We start from the raw sequence: 17,219 nt of genomic DNA, 5'->3' as shown, positions 1-17,219 counted from the left end.
AAGTTGAATATTCATCAGGGTGATTACTATATCCAAAGAAACAGAAATAACTGTACAAATCAAAAGTTATTTTTATTATTGTAGAAATGTAACAACTGATTTAGGAGCTTAACATAAAACTCCAATTCTATTATAATACTCTTAGTATTCATATTTTTGCTGTAGACTGTCTAGATGGACAAATAAATTGACCAGTTTAATCAATATGTCAAATTTATAAGTCAATAAAATTCATTAATTTATATGGATGGATTTCCCTGATTATTTATGCAGATAATCAATCCTTTAGTCTATCTACATATTTATGAAGTGAATTAGAGAATAAATGAATGAACTAAGCCAATTTCAGCTGTTTGTGAGAAAAGTCAAATCAATGAGGCAGTGAGACCATAGTGGGAGACCACGGATGCCCATTTGAATATTATAGGTCCTAAGAGAGAAAATATTTTCCTTATTTTAATAATTGATGTTCATTAGCATAATTTGAAGATTATTGATTTAGGAGTCAGAGGCCTGATTGCTTGTTGGTTCTGCCATACAATACTGTGTGACCTGTTGTCATGTATTTAACCACATTAGATCCCAATTGCCTCATGGAGACCATCACAACTTTCTTTGACTCATAACTTTGCGGTGACTATCAAAAGATATAAGATACTATGCAAAAAATAAAAACGTTGTAAAAACTGCAAAGAGCCTTAATAATAGATTTTTCTAATTAACATAAAATCAAAAATTATCTGGAATTTGCCTCATTAAGATGGAACCCTAAACTCCAGTAGCCTGTTTCTTTTTAAACCTTCGTAACTTTCCATGTCTACCCCAAGAATAGCAAATGGGAATTTTCCTTGAGGAGTTTACAGATCATAGCGATGAACAAGGTAAGTGAGCATCTGTCATTAGATCAGATGACTAAACTAAAACCGTTATTTCAGATTGCCTTAGGTCTCATGTACTCAAACCAGCAGCAGTAGTCTTGTGTATATGTGTGTTATGTGCACGAGCTTCTTTGGGCTTCTGTGAATTTTTGCCTTTATAATAAATATATATTATCCTTTCAACAAAATATATAAAATTTCAACTTCTGAATAATCCACTACATGTTGGAACTATTCTAAGCCAATACTCTACGTCTTAGAGGAAACCTCTCACACAAAGAAAATAGATTTATGTTTCCCACAGGACAGCAGAGCTGGAAGACATTATACAGAAGAAACAAATAGTTTGTTCAAAAGGACCAGGATTGAAAAGACACACATTTTATGTTATCATGTAGAAATGATGAATGATACTTCTTGTAGACGGTATCAGATAACAATAAGAAGAAGCATATCTGATAGCTACGATATTGAGCTCAATTAGACAAAATGGGACAGCAGTACGTAATGGACAGCACACATCTGTTGTTACAATGTGAAGTACTCCGTGGAATTTGAGAATTACCCAATAAAGTGTAGGGAAATTTCACAATCTGACTTTGTCTCTAGATGATATTTTAGTTGCAGAGACACCATAAACCTGTTTTGATGCTAGAGTAACAACACTCCACCAAAAAAAATCTAAGTATAATAAAACAAATGTTGTGATTACTAGAAAGAAAGAAAATGTTGTATATTCAAGACAGAAATAACTTTGTTTTCCACGTAGTTAACTAAAAGAATATATACTATTTCTTTTGTTGCAAAAGTAGATTCAGTCTTGAAACATAAAAATAAAATTCAGCGATACAAATGGCAAGGAACTACTTTATGATGACCTCATAGATATGTACTCTTTTTATTAAGAAACTAAAAAATAACAATGTTTAAGTTGTGCTGGGCTTCAGCAACTGTGATTGTATTATTATAATCAGCTATCTAATTATGTTGGAACGGTGCAAATTTTTTTTATATTTAATAGCTCAGTGGTCAAGATACCCAAAACTAGCACAATTAGAGATTTGAAAATGAAAGTAACTTAGTCTAAAACTTTTTAGAACAATATACATATATTTTTGTAAACTAATGTAAAACTGATTTTAGTATTAATCTGTTGTTCAGTTTCAGCTACACCTATTTGGAGAGTTGTGACTACTTTCCTATTTGGAGAGTTGTGACTAAAAATAAATTAATGACCCTTTCTTTAATCAGCACATTTAACCCAAGAAACTTCATTTACAGTGTCTAGTTTTAAAATAAACCACAATGCAATGAACAAATATGAAAACTGAGTACTGAACCTATATTCTAAAACCTCTGATATATTCTTTTCTCTGATGTTAGGAACAATGAAGTAAAACTTAAGAAATATATGTAAGAAATATACAAAAAGATGTTGCAGCATTTTCTTCTACAAAATTGGCAAACAGTGTTTACTGTGAAGCCAATAAGGGCATTTGGTATGATCTCCATCATACCACTTTTTTTTTCAGCATGCTTTCAACTTTCCCTAAGTTACACATGTTATTTGGGAAAGAGAAACATAAGCAAATTTAGTAGCATAATTGAAAATGAATGGGTCATCACGTGTGGTTGTAATATAAAATATTTTAGGAGTAAAACAAGTAAAGCATAATGGTTTAGATCTGTTGCTCTCAAACTTTAGTGCAATAAGAATCACTCAGTAGTGATTCCTGAGTGGGTCCAAGGATTTTTATTTCTAACAAGTGACGAGGTGATGTTAATACTTCTGAATCAGGCAGCATACTTTGAGAACTACTAGTTTAGAGGTACATAAGTTGCTAATTTTACTTCTGAATTAAAGTTAGTTACAGAATGTAAAAAATTGTATTGTTTATAATTAGTAGTACAAGATGTTCAATTTTAGCCTAATGTTAAAATCTTATGAGTGAAAGGGTAATTGAATATAAACTTAAAGGGTATATTGAGAACAGATTTATTACAGTGGAGTCTGCAGTTCATATGACTGTATCAATAGAGTGCCTGCTCAGAGCCCTAAAGATGAAAGCACTGTTGATATTGGCATAAGACCAAGACACTCCTAAGAGCAATAACTAAAGCAACAATCAGTGCTTGTTGATATGTTATAGTAACATATCAACAATACACCCCAAATGGAGACTAGAGGAGCAAAGCAACACCATGTGACAAAGTTAAAGGAGATGCTGTGTAAGAAGAGACAAAAGAAAGGTTTTTGAAGAGTGACTACAAATGGTCATGAATTGGTACATAGCTCAAGGGTATCCAGCTGAAGTGGATAGAGGGAGTTAAAAGTCCACCTCCAATCCTTGCACCCAGATACCTGACATTGAGGCAGGGGTGCAGTTTTAATTGTACAAAATCATCATTTGTCCAAATGGTACATCTTTTTCTAATTCTTCTCCCTACTTCAGGAGTCTATGTTTTATTTAATTATTTTTTTATTTTTTATTTTATTTTTAATGAAGCACAGCCAATTTTATTCAAAGTCTCCAAAATTTATATTTAACATGTTAATTGTTTCTATAATGTTTTACCTTTGTAAAATGGTTTTATTTCACCTTTCTTTTATAGATTTTTCCTTTTTTTTTTTTTTTTTTTTTTTTTGTACAGTTCTTCAGTAGAAGCCAGAGTCCTGAGTTACACAGTTAGGAACTTCTGACCTACTATTCTGATTTTCTTCTCAATATTCATGGCCAACACCTGGCTATTAAACGAACAGCTTTTGGTCTTTTCAATCACTTACTGATAGGGTGAGACTGCACTGTTACCCATAAGCACATGACATAATTTAGAATCCATCTTGGCATCCAGTCTTGTATTTCTAATCAAATTTACAACCCACCTTTCAGCTTCTTCCAGAGACACGTTCAGTTTATCTGCCAACGTGTTAATACTGATACACTGATGGATGCGACAAAAAGTCTCAAATATGAAGAGACAGACATTTTTAATGAAGTCCTCAAGACAAGCCACCAAGAAAAAATCATTCATTAGCACTGATTCACATTCCCTCAGCTTTTTCTGAGCCCAATCAAAGTGAAAGTTAACATATAAGCATGCAACAAACTCTGTAATTGGGTCTTCACATGTGTAAGACTCCTGTTGAATAACTTGGACCAGATTTTTAGCACCTGTGACATTTTCAAACATCTTTCTTTGTTATGACTGCTGTGGTCAAACAGTGGAGAATATGTGGACACATCGTCTGAATTGCATTAAGATACTGCGGATGGTAAAGGAAGAGATCGATAATGTTATCACACCCTTGGGGTTATTGAAGAAAACAAACAGAGATTAATGAATGAGCCATGTTTGCTGCTGAAGAGACTGAAGTGGAGAACTCACAGAATTGTATCTATGGTCTCTTTTAGCCATGTAAGGTCTTCCATGGCTGTATCCCAATTCTGCATTAAGATTTCAGAAGGCAGTTTTCCCCAGAGTGAACTCAAAGCATTTCTATCCTTTGCTGGAACCAATACTCTAAAGAAGTAAAGATATTCTGCAGCTCAAGAGTAATTTCCACATTTATATAGGAATTTTGCATACCGAGAGTGTCTCTAAATATTCCTGCCTAAAACCATGCTTGTCTGCCAGGTAGTCAAATCGCATCTGACCATGCCTGTTTGACTGCATTTGCTTTGTAGCTTCTGGATCTTCAAACATATTCAGAATTGGTTCTGTTTCTGCCTGAAGTTGTTTCAGTTGTGCAGCAACAATGGTTCTTTTTTCTTTCAAAGCATGAGGAATATCATCAGAACAAAGGTTTTGGTATACATCCATAGTAAAGGCTACTGTGTTGTTATCACTTAGAAGATCCAATTTCCCTTGTAATAATTCTTTTTCATTATATATCTCCTTTACAGAGAGAAACTCAAGCAATGAAAAGACTAGATGCTAATCCAAAAAGGGTGCAATGTGAGTAGTCAAGTCGTACTCCACCTTCTTGCCAAGGAAAAGTAAAGTGTAGGAGTCTATTTTTTAAATTTAAACCCAGTAAGCCAAGGAATTTAGGCCAATTTATTAGTTCCTGAAATATGGAAAGAAAGCAACCACAATTAACGCTGATGCTATATATTGGGTTGGCCAAAAAGTTCCTGCTATTTTCCAGGCAACTTCATAATTCCATCTTCCCAAAACTTTTTTATTTTTTTGAGCAAAGAACTGTTCCAGGTGCCTTTTACAGTCATCCAGGGAATTGAATTTTTTTCCATTAAGAGAATTTTGTAAAGACCGAAATCAATGGAAATCTGAAAGTGCAATGTCTGATGAATACATCAGATGAATCAGAACTTCCCAGCCAAACTATAACAGTTTTTGCCTGGTCATCAAAGAAACATGTAGTCCTGTGCTATCCTGATGGAAGATTATGCATTTTCTATTGACTACTTCCAGATGCGTTTTGTCGAGTGCTGCTTTCAGTCGGTCTAACTTGGAGCAGTACTTGCTGGAATTAATCGTTTGGTTTTCCAGAAGGAGCTCATAATAGAGGACTCCCTTCCAACCCCATCATATACACAACATCACTTTCTTTGGATGAAGACAGCCTTTGGTGTGGTTGGTGGTGGTTCACTTCATTGCCCCACAATCTCTTCCGTTCCACATTATTATGCACTATCCACTTCTCATCACCCATCACAATTTGTTTTAAAAATAGAATGTTTTCCTTACCTGTAAGTAGAGAATCGGATGCAGAAATACAGTCAAGATTTTTTTTGCTTAACTTATGTGGAACCCAAACATCAAAGTGATTAACATAATCAAGCTGATGCAAATGATTTTCAGCTCTTGATTTGGATATTTTGAGTATGTCGGCTATCTCCCACGTGTATAAGGTTGATTGTTCTCAATTATTGTGTCGATTTGATCACTATCAAACTTCAACTGGTCTACCTGACCGTGGAGCATCATCCAGTGAGAAATCTCCAGCACAAAACTTCACAAACAACTTTTGACGTGTTCAATCAGTCACAGCACCTTCACCATACACTGAATAAATCCGTTTTTGTTTTTTTTTTTTGCGTTTCAGTTGCATTCTTACCTTTCTTGAAATAATAAAGCGTAATATGCTGAAAGTGTTGCTTTTTTCTTCCATCTTCAATATTAAAATGGCTACACAAAAATTCACCAGTTTTAATAAGTTTTTTTTAATGCATGCTGATATGACAGCTGTCACAATACAATCTAACAAAATTGTTTCTAATGAAGTTAGACAACTAAGCGCTACTAGAGCCATCTTACGGAAAAAAAACAAATGAACTTTATGCCCAACCCAATAACTTTATGGTTACATGACCTTAACTAAGTGGTCTAACTCCTCTAGGCTACAGTTCCCTAAAACATGAATTGAAGTTGTTGGAATGAGTAATCTCAAATGCTCTTTCATCTCTGAAGTCTAATAATCCTATGTTTAAAATAAAGTAAGAGAGTATCTGAATAAAAAAAATCATGAGCATTGCCACCAGGCAGATCTGGATTCAAACCCACATTCAGAAAACTTCCTTGCTGAATGGCTTTGGATGCACCATTTAATCTCTCTGAGATTCAGCTGACTTATCTGCAAAATAGAGAAAACAATTCTTGCTTCATAAGAACAAGTAACACTGAAGAATAATGTGTTCCAATATAAATATTCAATATTTTCTTAAAATCATTGAAGAAAAAAAATCCCATTATATTTCTGTCCTTGGTAAGATAAAAAATCACATAGAATGAAAAATCACACCTACCCCCATATCAAATCTCCCCTCTCCCAATACTGCAAGGTTTAAATACAATCGTTGAAAATTTTTTAAAAGATTGGAAAGAAGGAAGGAAGATGTAGAAAGACATGGAGAAAAGAAAAGAGGAAGAGCTGTGGGGAAAAAAAGAAATATTTTTTAATTCCAGAAGAGAACTCTTTCTCCTTAACCCAAAATGATTAAGTTAAATCATGACAGTACAGAGATATATAGAACATATGGAAAGTTACATACTATAAAAATTAAATGGTCAACAGCTATATATAAAAGTTATGACTACAAAGGGAATAAACATAAGCACTATAAGAATTTTTTAACAGGTAAATAGTACTTAAAATAGTTTTGGAAGTCCTAGCCAGAGCAAGTAGGCAAAAAAATAAAGCCATCTAAATTGAAAAGGAAGAAGTAAAACTGTCACTCTTTGCAGATGACATAATATTATATGTAGAAAACCCTAAAGTCTCTACCAAAAACTGTTAAAACTAATAAATGAATTCAGTACAGTTGTAAGATACAAAATCAATATAAAAAAATCTGCTGTGTTTCTATGCACTAACAACAAACTCTCAGAAAGAGAAATTAAGCAAACCATTCCATTTATAATTGCATCAAAAAGAATAAAATACTCAGGGATAAATTTAACCAAGGTGAAAAACCTGTATTCTGAAAACTATAAGACACTGATTAAAGAAATTAAAGAAGACACAAATAAATGGAAAGATATTCCATGCTCATGTACTGGAAGAATTAATATTGTTAAAATGTCCATACTACACGAAGCAATATACAGACTCAGTGAAATCCCTATCAAAATTCCAATGGCATTTTTTCACAGAAAAAAAAAAAGTCCTAAAACCCGTGTGGAGCCACAAAAGACTCCTAGTAGACAAAGCAATCTTGAGAAAGAAGAACAAAGCTGGAGGCATCACACTCCCTGACTTCCTACTATATTGCAAAGCTATAGTCATTGAAACAATATGGAACTGGACTAAAAAAAGAGACAATAAAAAGAGAATTAAAAAAGAGACAATATGGTGTCTCAATGCATATGGTCAATTAATTTATGACAAAGGAGCCAAGAATATACCATGGGGAAAGGACAGGCTCATCAATAAATGGTGTTGGAAAAACTGGACAGCAACATGCAACAGAATGAAACTGGACCACTTTCTTACACCATACACAAAAATTAACTCAAATGGATTAAAGACTTGAATGTGAGACCTGAAACCAGAAAAGTCCTAGAAGAAAACATAGGAGGTAATTTCCTTGGCATAGTTTTTGTGATTTTTTTTGGGGATTTGAAACCAAAAGCAAGGGCAACAAAAGCAACAACAAAAGTGAGACTACATTAAACTAAAAAGCTTCTATACTGCAAAGGAAATCATCAACAAAATGAAAAGACAACCTACTAAATGGGAGAAAATATTTTCAAATCATATATCTAATGAGGGGTTAATATCCAAAATATATAAAGAATTCATACAACTCATTAGCAAAAACAATTCAATTTAAAAATGGGCACAGGGCCTGAATAGACATTTGTCTAAAGAAGACATACAGATGGTCTACATGTACATGAAAATGTGCTCAGTGTCATTAATCATCAGGGAAATGCAAATTGAAACCACAATATCACCTCACACCTGTTAGAATAGTATTATCAAAAAGACAAAAGATAAAAAATGTTAATGAGGATGTGGAGAAAAAGGAACCCTTGTACACTGTTTGTGGGAATTTAAATTGGTGCAGCCACTCTAGAGTACGTAAGTTCCTCAAAAAATTAAAAATAGAACTACCATATGATCCAGCAATTCCACTTCTGTGTATTTACCCAAAGAAAGCAGAAACACTAACTCAAAAAGATATATACATCCCCATGTTCATTGCAGCATTAGGTACAATAACCAAGATACAGAAACAACCTAATTGTCCATCAATGAATGAAAGGATAAAGAAGATGTGGTGTATATTTATACACTGGACTATTATTCAGCAAAAAATAAATAAATAAATAAAATAAAATCTTTTCATTTGTGACAATATAAGTTCACCCTGAGCATATTATACTAAGTGAAATAAGTCAGACAAAAAATGACAAATACTGTATGGTCTCACTTATATGTGGAATCGAAAACAGAAGCTTGTAGATACAGAGAAGAGCAGATTGGTGGTTGCAAATGGATGAAAGGAGTCAAAAGGTATAAACTTCCACTTAAGAAATAAGTAAGTCATAGGGATGTAATGCACAGCATGGTGACTATAGTTAATAATATTGTCTTGCATATTTAAATGTTAAGAGAGTAGATCTTAAAAGTTCTCATCACAAGAAAAAAATTATGAAGCTGTATATGGTAATAGATCTTTCCTAGATTTATTGTAGTGATTATTTCTCAATATACACAAATATCAAATCATTATGCTATATGCCTAAAACTAATATCATGTTGTATGTCAATTATCTCTTTATAACATAAATTGTCAACAGCTGTATATGAAAAATATGACCACAAAAAATGTATGGAAGCACTATGAGAAATATTTAACAGGTATCTATAAAAGAAAAAATCAGTCATTAAGATAGCAAATTCTCAAAAGTGTTTTTAAAGGATGGTAAGTGGTATACTATTTTCTAGAAATGCTGGAAACAGTGTGGCCATAGAGTCTCCAACTAAATGTTGTTTGAATCTTGATTCCAACACTGTGCTCCAGTAATGTGATTTTGGGCCACAGCCTTGATACCAACACCTCTCAAATGTAGATTATACTACTTACTTCTCTAATGAATCTGTTGCTTACTAGCCTGGTGACCACATAACAAAATCAATTTAAATGCTCCCAATCAGTTTCTGATCTATCTCTAAGTTTTATCTCTTCTGAGAAGTAAATGAGATAACGCATTTAAAGCACTTGCACATAGTAGTCATTCAATAAATATCAATAAATAATTAATATAAAGATTAGCATAAAAGTTCCAGTAACATGCACTTAAAGATATTTACATGTGGATACCATCATTTCAATTATTTTAACACCCTAGGATTTTTAGCTCTGTCAAATGAATCTAAAATATTTATGGTTTCTTCAAAACCTGATAAAGGTTAAATGAAGATGAATTAATTTTCTAAAGATTCTATTACTTTTCATGGGACAAAGGAAAAACATGGCTACCTTAAGATTCACATTTTCCATAGAAGTCAAGCCATAGCACTACCATATCTGAATGTTGGTCAATGTATCCAAATATCCAAATATAATGACACAAGCAGTACTTGCCTAAAACACCAATAAGTCCACTCTTTATGTGTAGGCTCTGAATATTGTTTTTTTAGAAATCTTAAGAATATGATAATGTCTCAACAAATATCCTTTTATCTCCTTAGTATCTGAAATTCCAAAATTTAGTGCTTCTTTAAGTTTAAAGCTATGATCCCTCTTATCATATTCAAATACTCCTGAGAAACATACTTTTTAATGTAATCATTGGCCCTTCATACTTATTCTCATCTATAATCATGATTTTGACCAATTGCTTCCCCTGACACAGCCAGCCTCATAGCCAAGGTGACTTTTCCACTTCTCTTTGGCTGTGTACTTACAGTCCAACATAAGCCCATTTGAAATGATTAAACAGCAGTGATACTGCTCACATTACAAACTAAATATCTTTATTTTTATGTTTTATTATATTTTATAAGTAAATATGTACATATATTTTACAGATCTTAAAAAATGTAAGTCAAAGAAAATCAGTATCATATTTCACTCAGAGATATCCTATGTAAATAGCATCAAATAACTCATACCCTGGTATTTTTTTTTTTTTTTTTTTTTTTTTTTTTTTTTTTGGTACGTGGGCCTCTCACTGTTGTGGCCTCTCCCGTTGTGGAGCACAGGCTCCGGACATGCAGGCTCAGTGGCCATGGTTCACGGGCCCAGCAGCTCCACGGCATGTGGGATCTTCCCGGACAGGGGCACGAACCCGTGTCCCCTGCATCGGCAGGCGGATTCTCAACCACTGTGCCACCAGGGAAGCCCCCTGTTATTTTCATATATCAGAAGTATTTTCCCTGATGATTAAGTATTTTAATAAGTAACTGTTCTAATGAATGTGTAATATGCATTCACACACTTGTGCTATAATTGTTTTCAACAATCCTGATTGTTAATGCTAATTTTTCTGCATGACAATAAATATATTTATAAATAAACACGTGAGAACCTTCGTATTACTTTAGCTTCCTAAGAGGGGAATTCCTGATCCAAAGTTAATAAATCATCTACTTTTTTTTTTTTTTTTTTTTTTGTGATACGTGGGCCTCTCACTGCTGTGGCCTCTCCCGTTGCGGAGCACAGGCTGCGGACACGCAGGCTCAGCGGCCAGGGCTCACGGGCCCAGCCGCTCCGCGGCATGTGGGATCTTCCCGGACCAGGGCACGAACCTGTGTCCCCTGCAGCGGCAGGCGGATTCTCAACCACTGCACCACCACGGAAGCCCAATCATCTACTTTTGTTAAGTACTTTATTTGCTTTCCTGAAAGATCATAGAAGTTACCTTTAAATAAGATCACTGTCTAAATCCTTCCAGTAACATTTACTTTTAGTTTAATGGAAAAATAACTAATTCATGTTCATTGCAGAAAATTTAGAAGATACAGGGAAAAATGAAAAGTTCTGAGAAATTTTACCATTTACAATGAATAGTTGTTCTTGTTTTCACCAGAGCTTTTCCGTGCATCTTACACACATACTTTTTAAAGGACAATACAGAATATACAATTTTGAGCTCTACTTTCTTTTTCTCTTTACATGGTATCACAAGCATTTTCTAATGTTCAATTCTCTTTTTTTCTTCTTTATCCCAGTAGTCACCACTGTCTACACTGTTGCCTTAATCAGAAACTCAGAGGAAATCACTCCAGACACAACTGTCTCTCCTTTTCCAACATCAACAGCTTCAGCTTCCCTCCAAGCATATTTCCACTGTTTCTCTCACTTGTGCTGTTGCAGGTACCCCTTACCAGGTCTTTCTACCTCCAACCCAGCTATCTTGTATCCCACAATCCATGATGCTAGAGAATCTTCTTCCTAATATTGAGACAAAATCCTGTTATCCCAATGATTACAATGATTCATTTAAGATAAAACCCTGGTTTTTCAGTGTAACATCATTCTCATTCACTTTTTTAGCTTCCTTCATCTCTTGACATTGTCCCAGTTATAAGTTGCCCTCAGGAAATGCCAACCCACTTGTTCTTCCTTGATTGTGTGTTGCTCTCCATGAGTATGTAAATTCCCTATTAAAAGTCTCCTGTAGAGACTATGGAGGCACACAATACCTATATTTAAGTCCTGGCTGTGCCTGCTGTTAACCTTGGGCAATTCACTTAACTTGTAGGTACTTCAGTTTCCTCACTTGTAAAATTAGGTTAGTAACAGTGCTTACCCATGGGATAGTGATGAGGAGTGAATGAGTTCATATCTGTAAGGAGCTTGGAACAGTAACCCACACAAGTAAGTGCTATGTAAATATCTCTTAAGTTGAGGCTTTCATGTTGCCTGTTGTAATGCTTAGCTTGCACACCCTGCTTAACTTTGAGATCACTCCAAAAGCATTTTTCTGAAACTAGACTGAGAGGCCTGCCTCTACTCTTTGACCTTTGTCCTATCACTCTGCACACAGTGTTGAAATCGTCCACACTTGTGACTCCCAAAATGGTCAGTTGTCTGAGAGAAGAGGTTGTCTTTCCTCATTTCATTGCCAGAATCTAGCACAAAGCCTAAGCAAGGCCCTGTTGGTTGTGGGCCATCAGTATCTGTTTTGCAAATGAACTGGCAATTTTGATTAAGGTCTTATTCACTATTTGTTCTTTTCATGTGCACTGTGTTTTCAAGACCCTAGTTAAATTTAAGAAAATAGTTTAAGGACCAATCCTTTCAATAGATTACAAGCATGCAATCTAATTTTAAAAAGAGACTGAGTCAGAATCCACTTTTATATGGCATTTTACTATATTTTTTCATGCAGAAAGCAAGTAGCGCATGCCACATAATACTTTAAAAATTAGCAACCTACAAGTCATATTTACTAAGATTAAAATTTGTAGCAATCAGAACTAAGCATGATAAGAAGACATGAAAGAAATAAAAAGACATAGACCCTACTATTAAAGGTTCTTGGGGTGCCTTTGAGTTTCAGAGTATACATCCACAAGATTATTTAAGAATACTTAAAGACCTGTGACAGGCTATAATTCAGAGGATAAGCAAACTAGAACAATGTATTATCCATAAGTATAAAGAACACATAAATGGAACCAGTAGGACAGAATCATTCAGCTCAATAATGAAATGACTTTTAATTCAGATTATAAAGTCAGACAATTGTACAAGAATTTGAAGAGAGGTTAAAAATAGCTATGAGAGATGAATAGCACACTTAGTCATGAAAGTAGAAATAAAACAGATGAACTGAAAAGAAGATTTTTGGAGGATGTAAAGCAGTTGGCAAATTCTCTCTGCCTGACATTCTATGAGGAAATGAAATAGGTGAGTATGCTACAAAGCCTGGAATTCTCTTTCCAAACAAGCCTTTAAGGAAAGATGAGTAAGATAAAACCACTTTGTAAATGAAGATGTTGCAAACATATAGATATTCTTGTAACACCACTAATGTTATTATGAAGTTTATAACAACAATACTAATAGTAAATAATAACATAGTAATAGTATAACAAAGGATATAATGGTGAAAATTACCATTATATTAATAGAATAGGGAAAGCAAGATATAAGGACAAATATAAATATTCTAGATTATGTTATTTACATACTTGAAAAACTGAATACCTGAGTATCTAACATGAACTATACCAAAGAACATGCTATTACTTTCCTAATAAAAGGAAAGAGCTTCAAAGGCAAACAAATAATTTCCAAAGTCTTTTGGTCTCCAAGTCACTCTTACACAAGAGGAATTTGATGAGTTAAGTGTAAATGAATAAGAAACATGTGGATTACATTTTCTTTAAAAATACACAAGGGTTTAAAAATAAAGGAGAAAAAGTGTTTGGCACAATGTATTTTCCATAAAGCCAAACCAAAAACATTTGAGACAGTTTCAGATTGTAGTATGACCTTCAACATTGTTGTGTTTGTCTATTAACCTAAAAATAAACACTATTTTTCGGTAGGAGAACTGAAGCCATAAAATATACACCAAGGCATGGATATGAATGAATAATTTCTTAAGTATTTTACTAAGGGTTTTTTTTTTTTTAAATAATCTCCCATCCAGAGATGTTGAAGCAAATGCCCACCACATGTGTCATACTCTGTGTCTATTCCATTATTTCTTCATAATGTTTCTGGTTCATGTATTAGAGGAGACAACTTCTGAATATGTGTTTAAAAAAATGTCAACCTTCCCCTAGTGGTAAGATTGACTTAACCTCAACTTGTACTCTTCAAATAGCTCCAATGTAGTCTCCATTTGCATCATTTTTAATACTTTGGTCCATGTTTTATTCCAAATACTGCCTATGTATTTGTTGGAAACACATTGTCTATGATGACACTCTTTTCCTGTAAATAGGCAAGAATTGTACTGAAACTTGAAGAGCTGGGTTATTTTGAGCTTTACTGGTGGGTAAGTCAAGATTGTGGAACACACCATTATGCCAGGCAATGTCCAACTTGACAGCCTGCAAAAAGTGGAGAGAACAAGTAAGCAAGAACACCAGAAAAAGTTGTTTTTATTTTTGTTGTTTGCTGCTGTCTCACCTGGTGTTTCTATTCAAGCAGGCATGATACTTCAGTGATTTGGAATCATTGCTTTGTTCTTCTTGAATTATTGACATTGTAATGATCATTTTGCTATTCCTCAAATTCTCCCAATCATCATACAATACTTCATCAACTTTATTCCTTTTATGCCAAGCACAAAGTTTTGTCAGTTATGTATTTGTACCTTTCCTCAAAGTCATCCTTTCTTTTGTCTTTCCATGGGCAGCTTCCCAAAGGAGACACTCATCTCTCTACCTCCAACTTGCAGTTACAAAAAGGAAGAAATCATCAGTCTCCTTTCCACTTCAAGTATGAACCCGTAGCCTGATGACAGGAACTTGGGGTTTGGGCACTTATTCTGAATTTCTGGGCTGCTTTGCTGATACTGTTTATTCTATCACTTTTCTACTTAATAATCTTTGGAAACAGCCCATTGTTCAAAAGCTAATATCCTAGCCCAGAATACTAGAAAGCAGTATTTACTCAATAAATATTTGTTGAAAGAATGGAAGTATTCCTCTCATTTATAGTTGTCTCAAATCTATCTCCAAACCACCTCTTACTACATTTTGAAGCACAAAAACTCTGTAGTAGGCAAAATGGCTCTCCAAAGATATCCATCCCCTAATCATTGGAACCTATGGATATGTTATGCTACATAGTAAAAGAAGGTTTGTAGATATAAATTAAGGTTACAGACTTTAAAGTAGGGAGTATCATATGGATTAACCAGGCATGTTCAATATAATCACATGAGCACTTAAAGGTAGAGAATCTTTTCTGACTGGAGGCAGAAAAAATGTGACAGAAGGGAAAGCAAGATATATGTGACAGAAGGGAAAATCAGAGAGATTACAAGCATGAGCCAATTTGATGTGCCCTTGATGACTCTGAGATGCAGGGACCCACAGGGAAGGACCGAAGAGCCACTAGATGCTAATGACAGCAGACAGCCAGCAACGAAATGTGGACCTCAGTCCTACAATCACAAGGAACTGCATTCTTCCAAAAACTTGAATGATTTTGGAAGAAAATTCTTCCAGGGCCTCTTGATAATAGCCCAGTTGAACAACATCATTATTCCAGAGAAGAGAAGAGAAACAGAGCAGAGTAAATAGCCAAGTGAACAGAACTGTAAGATAATAAATTTGTGTTATTTTAAGCTAAGTTTTTGTAATTTGTTACAGAAGCAATAGAAAACTAATACACTCTCATATAAGTTGTCCCTGAGTTATACCCATGTGTGTCATTGCCTTCACCTCTGATTGGCACACTGCTTATGACAGTAACACTCCTTTTATATTAATTCCCAACCCAACTCTAACTCACAGAAACTTCTTTAAAAAAATTGCACTGGGTCCCTCCCAGAAAAATATTTTAATTAGTTAAGGTTTGTAAAGAAACTACTTAGGAGAATCTCTAGGTTTAATTAAAAGAACAGTATACCTTTTGGATTACTTGTTACTATATATGACTTTCTCTTTTGATTTATAACTATAGTCATTTAAGAAAAAAAATTTAAGCCAGTGCTTAGCAAACCTAAATATGCATGCATAACATCTAGATATTCTATTAAAATGCAGATTCAGATTCAGTAGGTCTGGGGTAGGACTGGAGATTCTTCATTTCTTGTGAGCTTTAATTATATTCTGTCACTTATTTTTTTGTGTGACCTTGGGTAAATTATTTCAGAATCTGAACCTAAATTTTCTCATCTGTAAAATGGATATAATAAGTAAAAATGTGATCATGAATATAAGGGAAATGCTGCTTCTTGTGCCCTATGACACAACCCCTTAGCCTACTGTAATCTAAGCTGTATTTTTCATAGACAGAGCTCATCACACTTAACACATCCCATATGAAACTATAGCCATATTTTTCTACTTTTCTGTTATAGCAACTCAGGAAGTATGAGCAAAGCAGCCCAGAAATTCAAAGAGTGAATGCCTTTGGATGAATCCATCAATCAGTGGAGCTAGGGATTAGTAATCAAGGTCCCAGGCTCTGCTTCTTCATTCAACAAGTACATTCAACACAGTTCTTTAGAGAGAATGAAGCCCACAGTGGGATTAAGAGCCAGTTGTTAACAGTGAAAACAAATAGCTTCCTTTCCTGTGTCACTTTCCTCATCTCTTCATTTCTGTTTCTGGGTATCACCTTCTAAATAAGCTACATTTTAATAAGTCCCTGTCTTAAGTTCTGCTTTTAGCACCACGATCACTCATACTTTCACCTGCTTTAGAATGGGAGAGCAGCAGGAGAGAAAGAGAAAACATTGGCTTATGGTGTAACTTTAATATTGAACTACATGGGGACAATGGTAATTTTAAAGACCATGGAATAAGCCGAATTTTTTTTTCTTTTTTGTGGTACGCGGGCCTCTCACTGTTGTGGCCTCTCCCGTTGCGGAGCACAGGCTCTGGACGCACAGGCTCAGCGGCCATGGCTCACGGGCCCAGCCGCTCCGCAGCATGTGGGATCTTCCCGGACCGGGGCACGAACCCGTGTCCCCTGCATCGGCAGGCGGACTCTCAACCACTGTGCCACCAGGGAAGCCCAAGCCGAATTTGTAATTTGTTTGTGTGTTTGTTTGTTTGTTTATATTGGAAATCTTGCAGAAAGAGAATGATAGTCTGAAGTTATCCTATGAATTCAGGGAATGCTGGGAAAGTCAAAGGGCCTTCACAGAAATTTTTCAAAACTTTTGTTTCCTACAGCTAGGGGTAACCTTTGCTGAAATTCAAGCACAGGATTTAATAGTAAATGTAGAAAA

The 17,219-nt window shown here is 34.7% G+C and overlaps 1 pseudogene; it reads right to left on the bottom strand.

Moving 5' to 3' along the window:
* Positions 1-3,534: 3,534 nt before the first annotated feature.
* LOC131757078 (eukaryotic translation initiation factor 3 subunit E pseudogene) lies at positions 3,535-4,718 on the bottom strand (annotated as a pseudogene).
* Positions 4,719-17,219: the final 12,501 nt, after the last annotated feature.

The sequence above is a fragment of the Kogia breviceps genome, chromosome 5 (genome assembly GCF_026419965.1).
Source record: "Kogia breviceps isolate mKogBre1 chromosome 5, mKogBre1 haplotype 1, whole genome shotgun sequence".
In the NCBI taxonomy this organism is placed as follows: Eukaryota; Metazoa; Chordata; class Mammalia; order Artiodactyla; family Physeteridae; genus Kogia; species Kogia breviceps.
Note: the sequence above shows the minus strand (reverse complement) of the source record. Positions and strands in the feature narration are given on the sequence as shown.